This window comes from Aquarana catesbeiana, linkage group LG05 (genome assembly GCF_042186555.1).
Source record: "Aquarana catesbeiana isolate 2022-GZ linkage group LG05, ASM4218655v1, whole genome shotgun sequence".
Lineage (NCBI taxonomy): Eukaryota > Metazoa > Chordata > Amphibia > Anura > Ranidae > Aquarana > Aquarana catesbeiana.
Window position 1 is genome coordinate 75,410,748 of NC_133328.1, and position 20,670 is coordinate 75,431,417.

Below are 20,670 nucleotides of genomic sequence, written 5' to 3' on the forward strand. Positions count from 1 at the left end.
TGATCGCTTGTTGTAGTTCATAAGCTTCTATGGGTCTTTCTAGTTGGGTAATATCTTCCTTTGACAATGTGGGAAGTTTAGAGTCTATCAGATATTGACGTATGGCTTGTAATCTCGATCCTTGAATTAAGCTAGGTTTCTGTGGGTTGGGTAAGTTATACAAGGTTGTATAATAATTATGAAAGTGGTGTGCAATTTTTTCGGTAGTGATATCTAGTTTCCCTTCTTTTGTTCGTATGCCTGAGATGTTTTGTTGTGTTTTCGCGTTTTTAATGGCTCTTGCTAATAAGCTTCCTGTTTTGTTACCATGTTCGTAGTAGATTTTTTTTTTAAAAAACAGGAATCTTTTAGCTCTTGTGTCAAAGATCTGTTGAAGTGCCTTTCTATTATCTAAGAGTTCAATTGCCGTATGTTCTGTCAGGGATTGTTTATGTAGGGATTCCAGAGCGTGAATCCTCTCTGTTAGGGACTTAATTTTGTTTTCCCTCTCTTTTTTGCGGTGAGCGCCCATTCTAATGAGTTCTCCTCTGATTGTGCATTTATGTGCTTCCCATATTGAAAGGGGATTAACATCTGGTGTAGTGTTGGTTTTGAAGTAGTCTGATAGTGATGTCGCTATTTGAGGGAGTGTAGTTGGGTCTGTTAACAGTGCTGAATTCAATCTCCAAGTATTTGTTTTGGTTCGGTGTTCTGTGAACTTCAACGATATTGAAATTGGGGCATGGTCAGAGAAGGTCTGTATCCCTATTTTAGCTCCTGAGACTATATCCAAGTCTCTTTGTGAAACAAAGACATAATCTATTCTTGAGTATCTGCTGTGGGGTATGGAATAAAAGGTGTAATCTTTCCCTTCGGGATAAATGAATCTCCAAGAATCTATTAGTTGAAGCGAGTTCAGTAGTGTTTTGATTTGTTTGAGTATTTTGTACGTAATATAGGTTTTGCCTGTGGACGCATCACTGAGAGGATTCAATGGGACATTAAAGTCCCCCCCTAAAATGATACATCCCGAACCAAAATCTTTGAGTTGTCCAACAATTTTACGGCAGAAAGTTAGGTGTGCTGTGTTAGGAAAATAAACATTTGCTAGCGTGATAGGCGTACCACAGCAATTCCCTTTCAGGAATATGAACCTTCCCTCTGGATCTATGAGTTTGTCAGTTAGTTCAAAGGAAGCATCCCTACTAATGAGTATGGACACTCCCTTGGATTTTGCTAAGTCGTTTGTTGCATGGTATGCCTGTGTGAAGAAAGAGTCTGTCAGCTTGGGGACTTGTTGAGTTTTGAAGTGTGTTTCCTGTAAAAACACAAAACGAGGTTTACCTTTTTTGAGTTCCTTTAAGAGGGTCTTGCGCTTTTCAGGAATATTCAGGCCCTTCGTGTTATGAGAGATCACTGTAGGCTCATGTCCCAGGGATGAGTACGCCATCTTGAGGGCCCAGAGAGAGCTGTCGAGGCAATAACTGGAGAGAGAACTGAAGTTTCCAATATATTATACTTTACCCTTTAAAAAGTATAGGTAAGAAGAAATAAGGAAGAGAAAGCGTAGAATGAGTACCTTGAAAGTAAGAGTACTTAAAAAGTAAAAGAGAGATAATGTGATCTCCTTGGAAACCCTATGGGGCCAAGGTAGAATATTAGTGCCTCCTGCCAGGAAAATCCTCCCCTGTCAAGGGGCACTTTGTCGGAGCGCGATTGGCAGCCGCCCAATCACTTTGGTTAATCCAACTAATCAAATTAGATTAAATCAAATATATAACACTCAATTTGTGAGCAAAAACCGGCAGCAGCCATAATCAACATATTGTAAACAGTATTGGTCAACAATGCACCCTAATTGCAACAAGGAAGGTACTTACTACAACCCCTGATCTCTTTAACTCAGTTAATTTTACATGTAGAAATGTCGATGAATTATTTGGCCGTACCTCTGTTCTCCTGAGAGACTTCAAGGCCCCCCTCCAAGCAGGGGTATCATCTTGTTGTCTGCCCTTTAGAGGTATTTTTAAATTGTATCAATAATTTGCAGTTTTACTTTGCTTTGTTTTTTTTTTTTTTTTTTTTAATTTTAAAGTTATTTCTTTCATCGACATTTCCATAGTCAATGCTTGCTGAAGTGCAATAACAACAGTCGTGCTTTATGAACCACATACTCCTGCTAGTATCATCTACTCTGTTATATTTGCTCTGCAGCAGTATTCTATCTATAAAGTTGGCCTAAGCCCTCATGGGGGGTAATAGCAACAGTCCCCGTAAGCATAAACTCCATCTAAAACTTCTGAACTACAAGAACTGGCCTTTTGTGTGTTGTTGATTCTTGATGTGTAGTTCCGTTCGACCAGATAAGACAAATCTAGCCGAAGTGTCTATGGTTGTTGGCATCAAAAAACTTTGGGGTCACCAATCATGGTATTATTTCAGGAAAGTTGCTCATCTTCCACCACTTAAGGTGTGATTGTCTGTGGACCTTTTCAGGCTTCTTCAAAGCCCCTGGAAGCTTGAGGTCTGTTGTTAGGGGTTCCAGCCTGTGACCCTCCAGGGCGTGCTGATTTCATCTTCTTGGAGAGGCGTTTGTCGGGTGATGAGAAGGGGGATCTTTCCAATGGAGGTAGCATAAATTCTTGATACCACTCTGGTAGTTCAACCGGTTCCAGATGTAATGCTTGGCAAAAATCTGGGAGATCTTCTGGCGATCGCAAAGTATGCTGTCTTCCATTGTGGTTCACCAGGAGTGCGAACGGGAATCGCCATGAGTAGCGGAGATCCTTTTCTCTCAGCTTGTCAAGTAACGGTCTGAGAGCCCTACGGTTCTTTAGTGTGATCTGAGACAGATCGTGAAAGAGCATGATGGTTTCTCCATTGAAGACTATCTGGTCGTTCCTGCGTGCTTTACGCATGATGTCTTCTTTTAAAGCAAAACTCTGCAAGCAGCATATGATGTCACGTGGTGGCATATTGTCAGGGCCTCTTGCTCTGAGTGCTCTGTGAGCTCTTACAAATTCAATGTCTGTCTCCTCTGGTCTTTCTAGCAGGCTGTTAAAAACCCTCTGTACAGCTGGGGTTATTTGATCAGCCTCCACAGTCTCTGGGATCCCCCTCACCCTAATATTATTTCTTCTGCCCCTATTATCTAAGTCCTCGAGGTGTTTGTTAATCTCTATAAGTTGTTGGGACTATGTATGAGTAACTCTGTCCAGGCGATGAAGAGCTTTATCCCTGCATTTGCCTGCGTGTTCTACCGTAGCCATCTTGTCTGTGAGAATCAACATGCTGGATTTTAGATCCGTTATCGCCGCCGAAAAGGTGGCTTTTATGTCAGCTGCAAAGCCTGACATGCCGGCATATGTCAGGGGGAGGTCGGGGTGAGGGGTATTCCTACCGTTCTCCTCAGCCGCAGATTGAGAGTCCTCACTGAAGTCATCCTCCGTTACATGCGGCGGTGCCATCTTGGCTCCTATCAGGCCTTCTCGTGCTGGCGGAGGGTTCCGGAACAAATCCTCAATGTTCCTTCCCTGGTAAGCTGCCGATGTGCGGCGGGATCTTGTGCGGGGTGTCCCTGTGTTCCTTCTGCTCATTATCGAGTGCTTTGGGTGCAAGGTAACGGGCTAAGGCTGCCTGGAAGCCGGAGCTCTTGTATTAAGCGTCCATCGCTGTTGCGCGCCAAGCCACGCCCGAGAGGAGGGTTTTTAACTACCGGCTGGCCAGAGCGAGAAGAGTTGTGGAGAATGCCTTTGGGATAATGGCCAGCCGGTTCCGTCTGTTTCAGACAGCTATCCACAGAGCGGACTACAATCTAAATCACCTTGTCCTAGCGTGCTGCATCCTGCACAATTATTTACACAAACATTCGAGCAATTATCTTGCATCACTTGGGCCTGAGGACGGACTTATAGAGAATCCTCTGACAGGTCTGGATACGGGCCGTACTGGCTTGGCCCACCAAAGCACCTGTCAAGTTCGGGATAAATATGTTGATTTTTTTAGGGGGGCAATTGCAATGGCAGACAATCTATAATTTGTTTTAATAAAAAATAAAGATCAGATAAAATCTAGAAATGTATTTATTGCTTGCCTTTCTTTTTGGCTGTCTCCTAGGTTATCCTAGTGCACTTGTAGTGCCAAGTGTATTTTCCTTTAGTAAATAAGCCTCATTGTCACTGTAAAAACCAAATAACTTACAAAACTGGTATTGAGCATTGAAAGAAGAAGCCACACATCTTGTTGATTAACAGAATTTTTAATCTATGCACATTCACATTTTTTTTAACAAACAGGCCTCTATTTTTTTTTATTTTTTTTTAACAAACAGGCCTCTATTTTTTATTTTTTTTTTATTTTTTCTTTAACAAACAGGCCTCTATTTTTTTTTATAAAGTTTTTTAACAAACAGGCATAAAATTATTCAAAGCCAAAGCCCAGAATGGGGTCAGCAAAAAAGGAAATGAAAAACATGATCAATGTTTTTTTTATGAAAAAGGGATTACATTCTCACAAAAACATTGATCATGTTCTTCATTTCCTGCTGCATATTGTCCAGCCGATTACGCATTAGGTCCAAGCTCATGTGCATGGCATCAATATACCCATTCCAGGCCATGATCTGTCCAATCAATCTTTGTGCACTGTCCATGCTAAATGGTTCCCCTTCCACATCACCTAAATTTGATGAAATAAAGATGTATTTAAAAACATGCAGGCATACATAGATTACCATAAGCTGGGGTGTCAGACAGTCACCTGGTGGGGCGCACATGTCGCCCACTTCCTCCACCTCTTCTTCCTCCACATCCTCGGGAGGGGGGGGTACTGGTACTTGGACATGCTTCCACTGCTTCTTCCCCTTTCACAACCAGATCACCTAAATTTGATGAAATATAGATGTATTTAGAAATATGCAGGCATACATAGATTACCATAAGCTGGGTTGTCAGACATTCACCTGGTAGGGTGCCCATGTCGCCCACTTCCTCCACCTCTCCTTCCTCCACATCCTCTGTGGGGCTTGGGCTGATTTCCCAATCCGGCAGGCGAGGTCGGGGGTCCCTGGGATCAGGTTGTCTGAGTCTTTTCTCCCCTATGAGAATGAAACAAAAGGTATACTTAGCACACAGATATTTGAGTCTAGGAATAGAAATATGAAACATTATATTGAAGTGGTGTACAATTGTCTGTTTGGGCAGAGCTCCAAGTTGAAGATATGATTAAAATTATCTTTGAAACAAGCTGGAATACTTACCTTTTTTGGCCACATTTCACAGATAGAGACACCCCAAAAAGTATCCACTGGAGCACCTGTGTGGGTTACCCAAAAAAATGTATATTGGTGTCCCACTATAGTGCTCCTGAGTCCAGATGTGTAAACAGCTGCTGAGTGTACTGTCCTTACATTCCACTGAATGACGTTTGCTATTCATTTTAGTTTCAAAGACAACTAGACAACAATGTCCTAAACTTCTCTTAATAAGACAAATTACCAAAATGTAGTTTAAACCCTGTATCAACTAAATACATCGTATATATTTTTCAATCAATGTTTACTACGAACGATATTTCCTACGAACGTTTAACAATTTAAAAATTGTACAGTAAAGAAAAGCACATGGAGCAGCATACAAGGTAATAATCAGAATAGGAACACACGACAAGTACTTACTGTTTTTCAGCACTTTCTGGATTCGTCTGTACTGATCCAGCTCCCTGAATTTTAGGTCGGACCATCGTTTCCTCAGCTGATCTTTACAGCGCCGTACCCCAAAATGATGATGCAGGGTCTTCACCACTTTCAACATTATTTTTGCCTTTCTTGAATTAGGCTGGGCGTACGGTCCATGCTTCCCATCGTAATCTTTTTTTAGCAAAATAGCTACCATCTCCACCATCTCTTCAAAGGCCGTATTGGAGGCCTTAAATCTCCTCTTCCCAGATCATTATGTTCCGGGCTCTGGGCTTTCCTCATTACTTGAAGAATTAGTACATACCTGCTGTGTCTCCACCATTGTTGCTCCTACTGCACACCATAGAGGGAAGGGGGCTTAGAATATTTGTTAAAAAAGAACGTCAGGGGCGGATGACACAGGCGGAGTTTCACGCATGCGCGGTGTGTATAAAGCTAACACGCATGTGCCGTACGTATGTTCTGTGTGTAGAGAAGGGGGCGGAGAATATTTGTTAAACAAGAACGTCAGAGGCGGGAGATGCAGGCGGAATTTCACGCATGCGCGGTGTGTATAAAGCTAACACGCATGTGCCGTACGTACTTTCATGCACGGAGGAAAGCAGAACTGAAGTTGCAAGCGTCAGAGACGAAGGTAAATTTTATTAACTTTGTAGCGGCCTATACTGCTTAAAGATTGAGGCCTATGTTGGGATAAGATTATGAGAGTTTAGCCTAAAACATTAGTGTTTATTGTCTTTTACAGAAAAAAGGAATACTAAATTTAAGGACCCTGAATTTCTCACACAATTTATTGAGAAGTACAGGGAGATGACGAATCTGTAGGAGGTCAAACACCCTCAATATTACATTAAAACAGTAAGGAAGTCAACGCTGGAGAGACTTCTGGCATTTGTGCAGATTTTCATCCCAGAAGCAACCGTGGAGATTTTGGAAAAGAAAATTGGGATCTTGAAGAATATGTACAGGAGGGAGCATAACAAGATCCAGACTTCCCTGAGATCAGGAGCATCAGCAGATGATGTTTATAGACCCAGGCTGTGGTACTTCGATAAACTATGTTTTCTTGAGGACCAGACTGAATCTCTTTTGACCCTTCCCTCCACCCTTCCCTCCACCCCAGCAGAGGCTGATGAGGACCAACCTGGGACTTCTATCCTGGAAGAACCGGATGTGACCATCTGGAGCCAGGTATATTATTTTTAGACATATTTAGTGTCCTAATATTAATGATGTTAACTAGATGTTCTATTACATATAAAAGAGTATCATTCTGAAACTAGCATTTTTTCGAGCCGGTGACAACAATTTTTGGCCACTACTGTCAATTGATATGTAGACATAATTTTTTGGATAAAATCCACATTGAATTTGCAAGTCATGAACTGAAAATTGTGTGTGATTGATGAACCAAAAACTAACACTATGTCCCTTTTTTATACACAGGATGAGCTCAGCCAGGAGGAAGGTGTGGAAAGCGGCAGGCAGGAGGAGGCGGGCCCAGTGACAGCCAGGAGGTTGGCAGGAGTGGTGTCAGCCAGGAGGAGGGAATGCTGCAATGAAGAGAAGAAAGTGATGGCCTGGGTTCAGTCTGGTCTGACAGAAGACGCAGGCTGGTGTAGTACCACAGCCTGGGGATATATATGTCATCTGCTGCTGCTCTTGATCTCTGGGATTCCTGGACCAGATTGTGCTCCCTATATTATAATTTTTGTTTTCACAGACTTGATGTGTGCCCTGGGGTCAAAAGGCTTCACAAATTCCTAAAGTTTCTCCAGGGTTGACTTCATCTTTATTTTGTTAACCAGAATAAATGGATATTTTATTTTCTGAAAATACTTGCCTATGTTTTTTTTATTAAAATACATTTTTAAAAGACAATGTCAAATTAACAAGGGACAACAACCTCCTTGAGGTTCCAAAAATATAAAAATATGTAATGTTCTTGTGGTAACTTTACACCAAAAAAAAAAATAAAAAAAAAGGTTCTTGTGGTAACTTTACAACAAAAATAATATATATATGGAGATCACTAGAAAATAGCAATCCTAAAAAATTCTGTTCTTGATCTTGATGAAATAAAAAATAATAAAAGATGACTCCAAAAAAAATTTGTAAACATTAGTACGGAGATCGGGCTTTTAAAAAATACAATATCATTCATGAGATCAAGAGAAATAATCCAGAAATCAGTTTGTGAGAACTCTGTGTGAATATGAGCAGCAAAACAACTTCATTCTTCTAGCATTATAAAGAAGACAATTAATGCGCTACATTTAACGATCACAGAATTTGCAGCGTGAGGAATGTGCTAGCTACAATATGAACACTAGTTTTACCAGACCGAGCGCTTCCGTCTCGTACTTGCTTCTGAGCATGCATCGTTTTTTTGCCCGTCGGACTAGCATACAGACGAGCGGATTTCTCGATAGGAACTGGGTCCGACATAAAGATTTGAAGCATGTTCCAAATCTAAAGTCCGTCAGACTTTCGACAGAAAAAGTCAGCTGAAGGTCCGATGAAGCCCACACACGGTCGGATTGTCCGCCGGATTCGGTTCGTCGGACCAGTCCGGTCGAAAAGTCTGCTCGTGTGTACACGGCATGAGAGTTATCGTTTTATCGCTAGAGTGAATCCCCTTTTTAATGCATGCCAATATTTGTGGACTTTGTTTGCAGCAGCTTGCCATTGCATGCTATTGCTGAGCCTGTCATCTACTAGGACCCCCAGGTCCCTTTCCATTCTAGATTCCCCCAGAGCTTCTTCCCCTAACGAGTAACTTGCGCTCGTATATTTTTAGCATCCAAATGCATTACTTTACATTTTTCAACATTAAACCTCATTTGCCATGTAGTTGCTCACCCCATTATTTTATTTAGGTCTTCTTGTAAGGTTTCCACATCCTGCGCTGAGTTATTGCCTTGCTTAACTTTGTATCATCTGCAAATATTGAGATTGAATTGTTTATCCCATCTTCTATATTGTTTATGAATACATTTAACAGAATTGGTCCCAGGACAGATCCTTGGGGGACCCCACTTACCACACCGGACTATTCAGAGTACTTGGCATTTATCACCACCCTCTGGACCTGCCCCTGAAGCCAGTTTTCAATCGAGGTACTCACCCTATGGTCCATGCTGACAGACCTCAGTTTGTAAAGTAAAAGTTTGTGGGGAACCGTATCAAATGCCTTTGCAAAATCCAGATACACCACATCCACAGGCCTTCCTTTATCTAGATGCCAGCTCACTTCTTCAAAGAACGTTAATAGATTGGTCTGGCAAGGACGATTCTTCATGAATCCGTGCTGATTATCAGTAATGATACAGTTTTTATTACTAAAATCTTGTATATAGTCCCTTATTACCCTCTCCATTAGCTTACATACTATCGATGTTAGGCTGACTGGTCTGTAGTTTCCAGGGATATAGCTCTGCCCTTTTTTAAATATTGGTACCGTGTTGGCTTTTCTCCAATCAGTGAGTACCTTTCCAGTCAGTAAACTGTCCATAAAAATTAGGAACAATGGTCTAGCTATCACCTGGCTGAGTTCCTTAAGGACCCTCGGGTGGAAGCCATCTGCTCCTGGTGACTTATTTATGTTATGTTTTTCAAGTCTATTTCTGATACTATCTTCTGCTAGCCATGAGGGTGCATTCTGTGCCATTTTATTAACATTATAGTCTTGATTACTATAACCCCCCTTTGTGAAAACTGAGGAGAAGAATTCATTTAAAACCTTTGCCTTCTCTTTGTCTTTTGTAACCAAATTGGTTCAGCAGGGACCGGCCAAATTTCGATCCATGTATGGGCTACCTGATTGCACACAAGTCAGTCTATCAATCAGCTTGTGTACAACCAGCTTGTTGAGTTTTTCCTGAATGATCAGTACCGCTGGTTATAGTTGGCAACAATGATCATTGTGTTCTGTGGATGGAGAAGGAACACAATAGCGCTGTGGGAAGGATTCCCCCATCAGTATCAAGTGTGTTGATGGGGAAATTGGCACATTTTCCTTTTTGTTCAACCCACTGGTTGAACAAAAAACAATGTATAATGTTTTTCCAGCCTAAGAAACAAATATCCTTCCATTGTGTTTTAAAGTTAGAGCATCTGTCTAAGAAATATGGTTCGTGAATCGTGATATGCTGTAAATGACTGATATCTCAAATTACTGAAGCACCTTAAATTTGTGTTGTTTATTTGCCAGACATATGCAACATTTAGCTTCATTTCTTCATGGTGAGTTTGATTTCACCTTCAACAATTCTTTCATTAATAGTAGAGATGAGCAGACTTTGGAAGCTAAGCTTCATCGGTTCAAATGAAGTAACCTCTATATCTGCAGGTCACAGAAATGATCCTGCCAACAAGGTGTTTTTTTACTTTTAAGCTACCCTTAGAATTTCTACAAATCAATACATGGTTTAAATGCTGCCCTTCTATCACCCCCAGCAAGTCCTTACTTATTTGTAACTATATGAAATTACAAACAGCAGCATAATACATTTGGAGAAAGTTTGTCATTGTGTAGTATTTGACCAGAAGGTTAATAAATAAGCTTATATTAATATTAACACATGAAAAAAACAAAAAAGCAAAATACATACAAAATATGAGACTCATAGCAGTTATATTAAATTATTATTGATTTGAAATAGAATTCAAAGAGCACCAGTGTGAAATCATATAATTTGATATAGGAAGATGGCACTTTATTTACTCAATCTCCCCACATCATCTTCCTGAAGTACCTAGTTCATTGCCAGTATATATATATATATATATATATATATATATATATATATATATATATATATATATATATATATATACATATATATACTGTATATACATTTTCTATTATTTACTTCCTCTACACATTGCAAAAAAGAATCAATGCTCCTAAATGAATAAACCCACCAGTGATATCCCCTTCTTATTTCAGTCAACAGAGTTTAAGGTGGTAAAATAGTAAAGTGAACTAAAAAATTAGGAGCTTAACTGCTGTGGCTGAACATGGGTGATTTTTAGGATGTCACAGTTTTACTGTGTCCATGTTTGAAATGTTTTTGTATCTTCTGTCCTGCGTGTCTGAAAAAAAAATTTGGGCATCCGAAGATTTTAAAATTTCTTTTATGTGATGTTTTACTTATAGTTCTCTGCACTGGTGCCCCTTCAGCATTCCCAAAGACCTGCTCCTGGGTATTGTAGTGCAAAGTTAGTGTGATCATAAAGGCATGGCCACTCTGTAGGTTGGTGTCTTTTGGAAATGGAACACAAATGGAAAGGGAAGCAAAGTAATGAGCAGTTCCACCGCTTCTTCGTGTTAAAGCACATGCCTAGCTCACTGTAAAGACACCAGGCAGAATTAATATTAAGTACGCTTCTCTACTTATACAAGTGTGGTGGGAAATCCCTGCCTGAATCTGGAGAGAGAAAGAAAGAAAGTAGGGCATGCCTGTGATCAGACTCATCATCATTGTGCAACTTTTGTTTAGTTAAAATAAGGCAAGTTACGAAACTGTACTATATGGGAAGGAGGGAAAGCCCTGTCTGTACCAGATGCAGCAGAGACCACGGTGATTTAATTCACCTTATGTGGCAGTGCCCAAATCTCTATTGGAGGGGAGTTATAACTACCATAAATAAGGGTTTTCAGGCTCAGCTGCCAGAGGAACCAAAACAATGTTTGTAGGGAATTCTGTTAGATCTCCCTGTGGATGATATCCCCAAACAGGCTATAGCTAGGGCACTCTTCCAGGCCTGCAATCTAATTTTAAAACACTGGACATCCACTGCCCTCCCCACACCCCACCCCCCACACCCCACACATTGAAGGAGTGAATAACTCAAATGGGGGATACCCTTAGACTAGAAATATATATACAGCATTTCGGCATAGGGGGTGCTTTGGTAAATTTAACAAACTTTGGGTCCCATAGTTGGACACACTGGGCCTGGCCCCGGTTAACCTTATCATGGATAACCTTTTACTTGGTTGGAGGTGAAGGTTTGTTTATCATGTTGTTGTTTCAGGGTAGAGGGACACACTTGGCTGTATTATCATGCATGTGTTTTATATATTTTGGTGTTTGAACGCTTTGCCCTACTGATGTTCTTACATTCCTTGAATGTTTCAAGTTCATTATGTACTATTGCTGTGCATATGCTCTTTAACTTGTACTGTTTGCACAAACTGTTTAATAAAGTTCTTTGAGATTAAAAAAATGTGAAAAAGAACATTTATTATACATTTATATCAAGCAATTCAAGCTCTAAAAGGTGTTCCCTAACATAAAAAATGTGGACACAGAAGCCATGCGTGTGAATGGATAGTGTTGAATACAGTGTAAGTGTAAAAAGCGCTGCGTAAACTGTCGGCGCTATATAAATCCTGTATAATAATAATAATAAAAGCAACAGGGAGCTGTGAGATTACTCTGTAGATCACAGTTAGGTCCCTGGACCAGGGTTGTGGGGCAGAAGTCCTTGTTCTCATCAACATGGGAAGAAATTGCTTTGCCAGGGGGTCCCTTGGGGCATGTGGTCTGTTAAAATGTTGGTTTCCTGCATGTTCGGATAAGTGTCTGGTATGGATCATTGGAGGGGAGTTCAAACAATTTTTTTGGGGGGGGGTGCCCTCTAAAAATTCGTACTGAATCTGAAGACTCAGATATTGAATTTGCGGGGTGGGGGTTGGATGGGAGGGGGTTAGACCCCACACTGTTTTTGTTTATTTTTGTTTGTTTTGTTTGCATTGGGTCCCCTATTAGGATAAGGTTCCATCTATCAAAAGGGTCTGGTATAAATGAAGAGAAACCCCTGCTACTTTGTTACCAAACAGAACTAAACAGCCAGGACCTGTCATTGGCAATTTAACTAGTTCAAGTTCAGCTACTACATACATACTACATACGTCCAAAGAGTGAACTGTTAATAACAAGATGATGGCTTTAGTTGCAGCCATCAGCTTGTGCAGGTATTCTTCAGCCGAATTAAAAGTGATGCAGCAGCTGTATAGCCACCAATCACTTTCACAGAGCAGGAGGCGCCGTGCCCCCCCTCCATCCCACATGGGCAGCAACCCCCCGTTCTCTCCCGCTTTTACTGGGCAGGGGTGACACTGGTCTGTTCCACCCCTAAAGTCTCCAAAAATAGTACCTGTCGCCTGCCCAATGCTATCACATGGGGGTTTAGTAACCCCTTGTGACAGCAATCTAGTAAATGTCAATCAATCAATTAATAAAAAAATAAAAAAAAAATAAAATACAAATATAATAAAAAGTATTAGAACATTTAAAAAAAATACTTTAACCCCAATCGCCCCACACACATGCGCGAACGTGAACCCATGCCCATGATGTGCACGTGTATGTAAACTGCAGTTGCACTATAAGTGTGACATATCGCTGAGAACATTAGAGTTAGAGGAATAGTTCTACCACAATGACTCCTAGTTAACTCTAGAGCTCTAAGAGCTTTTAATGGAGATTTTTGGGTACCATAGTTACTTGCGATATGACAAGCGCACACAATTTTAAGACTTTGCGTGTTTGCTAGCTATTTAATTGATGCAACCTCAACTTTTATATTTTACAAAAAAATAGGTATTATATTCTGTATGTTTGCACTAAAATTCCCTTTATTATAATATTTGCTGAAAATTTTCTTTTAATAGACAATTGTACAAATATCATGTGAAATAAACAGTTGCAACTATCATCTTTCTATTCTGCAGAGCCTCTGATTTCAGAGCATATATATATATATATATATATATATATATATATATATATATATATATATATATATATAATGTTCTGGGGGGGGGTAAATTATTTTTTTTGTCAAAAAAATAAGATATTTATATGTGTGCAAAAAAATTTAAAAAATTTGCTCCAGAACCGAACTGGTCAAACTGCTTTTTTTCTTTGTAAATGTCAATTTTGCTGTAGTAGGTTGTACACTTACAGATGTGCCACTTCACATGCAGTTTGAGGGCATTGCCGGGCATGGTATCTAAAGGAATTTGCATTTGTTTCACTTAAAGTATTAATAAAAGTTTAATAGTTCATATTTTTTCCAAAATTAAAAAAAAATGTTTTTACTTTGATGCATGTTCCCCAGGGCAGTGCCCAGCTCCCCATGCCATTGGTTTGACAACCCCTTTTAGCCTAGAACATGGCCATAACTGTTTTTTTTTCTTAGCATTCATCTCCCATTGACTTCAATTGGGTTCAGATTCAGCACCTGAACTGTAGTCATGATCTGAGAATCCCCCTCGAAATGAACCCAAGTACATTAAGCTTATCCCTACTGGTCAATGAAAGTACTTAAGATGACCTGGCATTGATGGTCAGAGAAAAAAAATGCCCTAATATTGGTGTCACTATGAGCAATAGAGATGGGCCGAACGGTCCCCTGTTCAGTTCGCACCAGAACTTTTGAACACCGCGAAAGTTTGGACCTGAATAACGAACCCCATTAAAGTCAATGGGACCCGAATGTCAAAAATCAAAAGTGCCCATTTTGAATGCTTATATGCAAGTAATTGGGCATACAATGATTATAGGGGTCTGGGTCCTGCCCTGGGGGGACATGTGTCAATAAAAAAAAAAGTTTGTGAAAATGTCATTTTTAAATGAGCAGTGATTTCTTGATTTTTAAAGTGAAAGCCTAAAAATGAAAATTTCCTGCCAATATAGTGCCTGGGGGGTCCCCTTAGTCTACCTGTAAAGTGGCAGATCTGTACCATGTCTAGAATCTGCTGCAGCAATAATTGCATTTATAAAGCCAAAAAGATGACATTTTCCCTGCAAGCTGCCTTTTTTTTTGCTCAGCAACAGCTGGGGAACCAGTGTGTATGATGACGCCATAATATAGTGCACTGTTTTTGCAACGTTTGATGTGCCTGAGACACAGTTTGCAGATAGCAACAGTGCGATCTGCTGCAGATGTGCTGAAAAAGGCCCAGACAGCTGAGCTTTGGGGAGTGGGCCGGGAGATAATAGCCGCTGAATGTGATGGAATAGAGTGGCTGCTCTCTACTCTTTCTTGATGTCGGCCTCCTTGGGGTTGTGCCGCCTCACCTTCAGTTTCCTCCTCTGCTCTATCTGGCACCCAAGTTGCATCAGTGACCTCATCATCATCATCTCCTCCATCTTCATCATTACCACTGGAGACAACTGGGCAATATGCTGCGGCTTGGGGAACATGAATGTCAATTTGTCTACCAGTGTTCCTCCCTCTCTCTAGGCTCATGTTGCTATCATCCTCAACCTCAGAACCAACATCTGAATCCAGTAATGGCTGGGCATCATCAAGGAGCAAGTGGCTGACGCTGTGGTCAAATAACTCTGCTGACTCCTCAATGGCTGACATTGGGACTATGGCAGGAATAGATGTGGACAAAGGAGCAGGTTTATCCACTCTGGCAACTGCAGGGGACTGTACACTTGTCTCTGCTTGCATGACATAGGATGAGGAGGATGAGGAAGGTTTAGTAAGCCAGTCCACCACCTCCTCTGCATGCAGTGGCTGGATAGCACGGGCAAACTCACTAAACAGAGGAAATGATGTCCTGCCTGAAGACTGACCACCACGTCCACCTTTGCCTGCAGACACATTTGTTGCTGGCCCCCTTACAGTTCCAATGGATTGTCTGCCTCTCCTTGTTGTCCTCCCAGACATTATTGGGGGGGAGGGGGTGGTGCTTATAAGCAAATGTAAAGAAGAAGTTGAAATCTGTATGTAAATGCACTTTAATCAATGTAAAGAAGTGTTTGGTGCACTTTAATGTAAGTACTCACACTACACAGAAACACTCCACGGATACACTATAATATACTGCAATATAATGCACCAAACGTACAGTGATGCACAAAACTATATGGTGTTAAACTGGCAGTAACACACACAGAAGTAAATGGCGTTAAACTGGCAGTAAGGCACACAAAACTATATGGCGTTAAAGTGGCAGTAACGCACACAGAAGTAAATGGCGTTAAACTGGCAGTAACGCAAACAAATAGACGGTGTTCAACTGTCACTACTCTGACACTATCTGAACTTTCCCTACTCTAGCTATACACTAATGTATTACTAACACAGTCTCATTATACTACACTGAAACTATCTGAGCTGTCCCTACTCTACACTAATGTATGTATGAATGACACGGTCTCACTACACTACAGTGAAACTAACTGAGCTGTACTCTAGCTGCACACTATGCAAAGCTGAATGATGGTCCTCCTCACTACACTCACACTATCCCCAGACTGACACTAAACTAGTATTCTACACTGACAATCGAAGCAAAATAGCACAATATAGACCACTAACTAACTAATAGCACTGAACAGAACCCTGTTCTATCTCTCCACGCCAAAATCACACTGAAAATGGCTGCCTTTGAAAGAATACTTTTATACTGTGGGGCGGGAATGGGCCATGATTGGATAAAGTCATGATGACAGTGTCCAATCATGACTCTGAGAGTGCTTTGTGCAGCAGTGAAAGCCTCAGCCAATCAGGACTTGCAATGCATTGTGGTCGGTTCGGGGGGGCGAACAAACAGTCGAACAACCCGTTTGTTCAGCTGTTCGCCGAAGGTCCGAACAGCGAAAGTTCGGCCTGAACTTATGCTCGGTCCGAACCGTTCGCCCATCCCCAGTGAGCAAGTGGTAATTAAATTGCAGAACACACTGACAGTCTAAAGTAACTAGACACTCCCCCCCACAATGCCCCCATTATCTGTCCTCTCCCCCACAGAGCACCACTAGCTCCTATGTGCCTGTGCATGTAGAACGTTTCAGCCTCACCAGCTTTTCTCCTCTTTATATTCTCAGGGCTGCTCCAGAATAGACTGAGAGCTGGCTCTGCTCTCTAAGGAGGCCCTGCCCCGGATAAGCTAAGAGTGGTGGAGCTGGAATTAGGGGAAAAACTGTGTGTGTAGTAAACACACTATCAGAGGCAGAAATGCACCTTCTAGCACCCAATGCCGGTACACTATTATATTTTTGAAGGTGCCATATCACACCCATGCACCCTTAGGCACCACAACTGGTTGAATGGCAGGCACCATAAGAAACCACATTGTGGCTTTTTGTGCAATGGCCCCATCTTCACCCCTGGGTACCTATGCAAGTTCAATATCTCTGAAAGTTTGTATTTGCATAGGTCTCCACATGGCTCGCAATACTTATTGATAGAGCATGAGCTTGACTACTGGTTGTTCAAGAACCAAATGCAAGAACAGAAGGAAGATGTGTCCGCTCCCCAATACCCTGGAGGTTAGGGGGATTTGACTAAACTTGGCAGCAGAGCAACAGTAAACCTAAGAGTACCATCAGGCAGGTTTTGGTGTCTACTGTCCAAGAGAAAGGGATTGTTTAAAGTGGCTTTAATTAATTGCACCTATAGGTAAGCCTATAATAAGGCACTGTCTAGCAGATATTTACTGTATATGCAGCTGATGACATAATTGGTGCATGCCCTGTGCCATGACTGGTGGCTCCCGTGCCAGTCACACAGCCGGAGTCAGTGGACCCGGAAGGAAAACGGGTGAAAATGGATGCGGCCTCCAGCGGTAACAACGCATCGGTGGAGGGCTTTGTTTCCAGGTAAGTTTCACATAATGCGCTAGTATGCAATGCATACTAGCAGTTTACTTCCTCTTTAACAGGTTTTGTTAGACTGCAGGTTTGCTTTAAATGTGTACTAATCCTTTAAGCAAAAAACACTTTTTAAATCATAGTACTTCTACTAAGTAGTTACGTTTTTCACTTTCTTGTACTAGGTAAATCATATTGTATTAATTACTCTCTTGCACAGAATTTTAATGGCAACATTTGTAAATGACTAGCTCTAGTGGAATGTTTCATAACATTTGAAAATCTGACAGTGGATGGATAAAGGGAGGGTTCCTATAATATAAACAAATCATTCACAAAAGAGGAATTCCAGGAATGAGGCATGTCTCTTCATGGTTACTATCACTAGAACATTCCTCTTGTTGATGTCAAAGTATTTTATGATATTACTTGGGGATTCCTTACCAAAACACAGTTATGCTACAGATCATATTTTGACTCCTTAGGTCAATATTTAAGAGTTGCTTATATTAATAGCTTGTATGAAAAAGGTACATTTGTAAGATAGTTTAGACATCAGGGCTAACAATGTAACTGGAATGTACAGTATATACACATTACACTAATTCTTTTCATAGATCCACATCTTCTAGCAAAAGTGTGGAAACCGGAATAAGCATAACATATTTAAGCCATAATGTTTAAAATATGTTGGACTTGATGTCCATTTTTTTTTTTTGTTGCAAAAACACAATTTCTAAGGAAAACGTCAAAAAAGAAAAACAATGTCATTAGGTGTAATGTAAAATGCCAGCCAATTTTCTTTATGTTTTTGAGAGAATAATGACTTATAATCTGACAGATGGTTAAAACCTTTGTCCAGTTTTTTTAAATGTCGCTGTCCTTATGGGAAGATATAACCTTATTTCCTGTGTAATTGGATACAGTCAGCACTCAAGTGGAAAAAAGGATACAATCTTGCTGCAGGAAAACTTCAGAATATGTTCTTTCCAGGTAAAAGTTCTCTTTTGTAATTGTGTTTATAATAGACAGTATCCACCGCCGATTTGTTTCTTCCTAATACACTGTATCAGTGGCTTTGAAGCTTCCTCCATGCTGGGTATCTTTGTAAAACACTAGAGAACAAACAGAAGGTGTACAAGCATCGTGTAACACCTTTTTATATAACCTGTATTTAAGAAATAGTAAGATGTGGTACTCGCAAACATTCTCTATAGACCTGCTATATCATGTAAAATGACATCCAGGAAGAGAACTTCTCAACTGTTACTGCTCAGAAGGAATCCCTGCAGTGGATCTTGTTAGCGAGCCCCTGGCTGATTTCAGCTTGGGACCTTCTTCATCAGAACTGGAGACATAACATGGAGTGGCAATGGTAAACCCATTGAATTTAGAATTTACATTGTTTAGTCTCACTGGGGAGGAGTTAAGTCAGCTATACATGAATCGAAATTCAACCAGTTCAGCAGGAATCAGCCAAATTGCGATCCATGTATGGGCAGGCTGGTGTGTACAAGTTGATCTATTAACCGCTTGCCAACCGCCTCACGCAGATATACTGCGGCAGAAGGGCTCGTACAGGCAACACCACATACCTGTACGTTCCCCTTTAAGAGGCAGCCAGTGGCCGTGCCCGCAGCAAACTCCGTGAGTCGGGTCGCGGGTCCTGCGGACTCGATCACCGCGTTGATACCCGCGATCGCCTCACGGGGAGGAAGAACGGGGAGATGCTAATGTAAACAAGTTCTGCCTAGTGACAGTGTCACTGGATCTCTGCTCCCTGTCATCGGATCAGAGATCAGTCACATGCCACACACAGCCATGCCCCTCACAGTTAGAAACATGCCCCTAGGACACACTTAACCCCTACACTGCCACCTAGTGGTTAACCCCTTCACTGCCAGTGTCGTTTACACAGGAATCAGTGCATTTGTACAGCACTGATTGCTGTATAAATGACAATGGTCCCAAAAATGTGTCAAAAATGTCCGATGTGTCCGCTATAATGTCACAATCACAATAAAAATCGCTGATCGCCGCCATTTAAAAAAAAAAAAATATTAATAAAAATACCATAAAATATATATTTTTTATATATTTTGGGGGGATATTTATTATAGCAAAAAGTAAAAAATAATGTTTTTTTTTTCAAAATTGTGGCTCTTTTTTTGTTTATAGCGCAAAAAATAAAAAGCGCAGGGGTGATCAAATACCTCCAAAAAGAAAGCTCTATTTGTGGGAAAAAAAGGACGTCAATGTTGTTTGGGAGCCACGTCGCATGACCGCGCAATTGTCAGTTAAAGCGACGCAGTGCCGAATTGCAAAAAGTGCTCTGGTCAGGAAGGGGGTAAATTCTTCCATGGGCTGAAGTGGTTAAAGTGGTCAGCCTGTTGGAACAATTCTCTCTCAATCAGCACCCCCAGCTATAACCAATGGTGCTGATAAGTGTATTCTGATGCAGTGGCAGCCTGTCCATTAGGGGCGCATGGGGGCCGCTCCCCTATCCATGCATCCTGCCACCTAATCTATATGCAGGGTGCTGAACGCATGGATTCCAATGGGTTTTTTTTTTTTTTTTTAGCACATGATTAGAGCCAGAGGCTTCTTGGCCTTTTGGCTAAGATCAAGTGTAGTACCTGTTCTTATCAGTTTCCAGAGGAGGCGCTGTTGCAACTTCCGAGTGTAGGGAGGGCACATGCAAATCCAATGGTGTAATTGGACCTGGAAAGATGTTTCAGCAGTGCCAGTGTCTGGAAGCCCACCGAGACGCCAGCGGGGCCGAGTCCTAACCATCCGGAAGGGTTCTCCTGGTGCGGATGGGTGCTGCATCTGGGTCTGCCTGGAGGGTCGGGTCCCTGGCCTTCTGGCCTAGATTGTGGTAGCTCTAGCTACGGACAGTTATTCAGGAAAGAACACTTACTCCCCTTTTTGAGGGGGGGGAGTGGTTATTATTTCCCGAATGTAATTAAGAAGGAGTGATGGGAGCGATGGTGGAGCCTGATGGTAAAGGGCTCTCACCAATCTCCCCTAACTTCATGCCTTTCTGCCTGGAGTGGGGGTGGCTGTGGTCTGGGCTGTTGGTCAGGGTTGGTCCTGAAAGGCTGTGGAGTATGTGCCCCTGGAGTGGCAGTCCAGGGGTGCCAAAAAAAATCACTGTGAGTGAGAGTCACTTTGGTTTGAGGCACCATGGTCACTGCACCATAGAACATGCTTTTTTAGCACCTGCCTCTTGGGCCGGGCCTTTTGGCTGTGACCAGAGGAATTTTTTATTCCTGGCCGGAGGGCCTGGTCATTGTTTTACACAATGGCCACCTTTTCACTCTCGTCTTCACTTATTCCTTCCCCACTTTGTTTTATTTATTAAGCCTATGTTTG

At 41.4% G+C, this 20,670-nt stretch overlaps 1 long non-coding RNA gene and 1 pseudogene across 1 annotated transcript in view; both read left to right on the plus strand.

Annotated features, from left to right (window-relative positions):
- LOC141145805 (uncharacterized) overlaps window positions 1-20,670 on the plus strand; it is a 125,097-nt gene that overhangs the window by 71,020 nt on the left and 33,407 nt on the right. The gene's annotated exons all lie outside the window — the stretch shown is intronic.
- On the plus strand, window positions 19,893-20,003 carry LOC141146455 (U2 spliceosomal RNA; annotated as a pseudogene).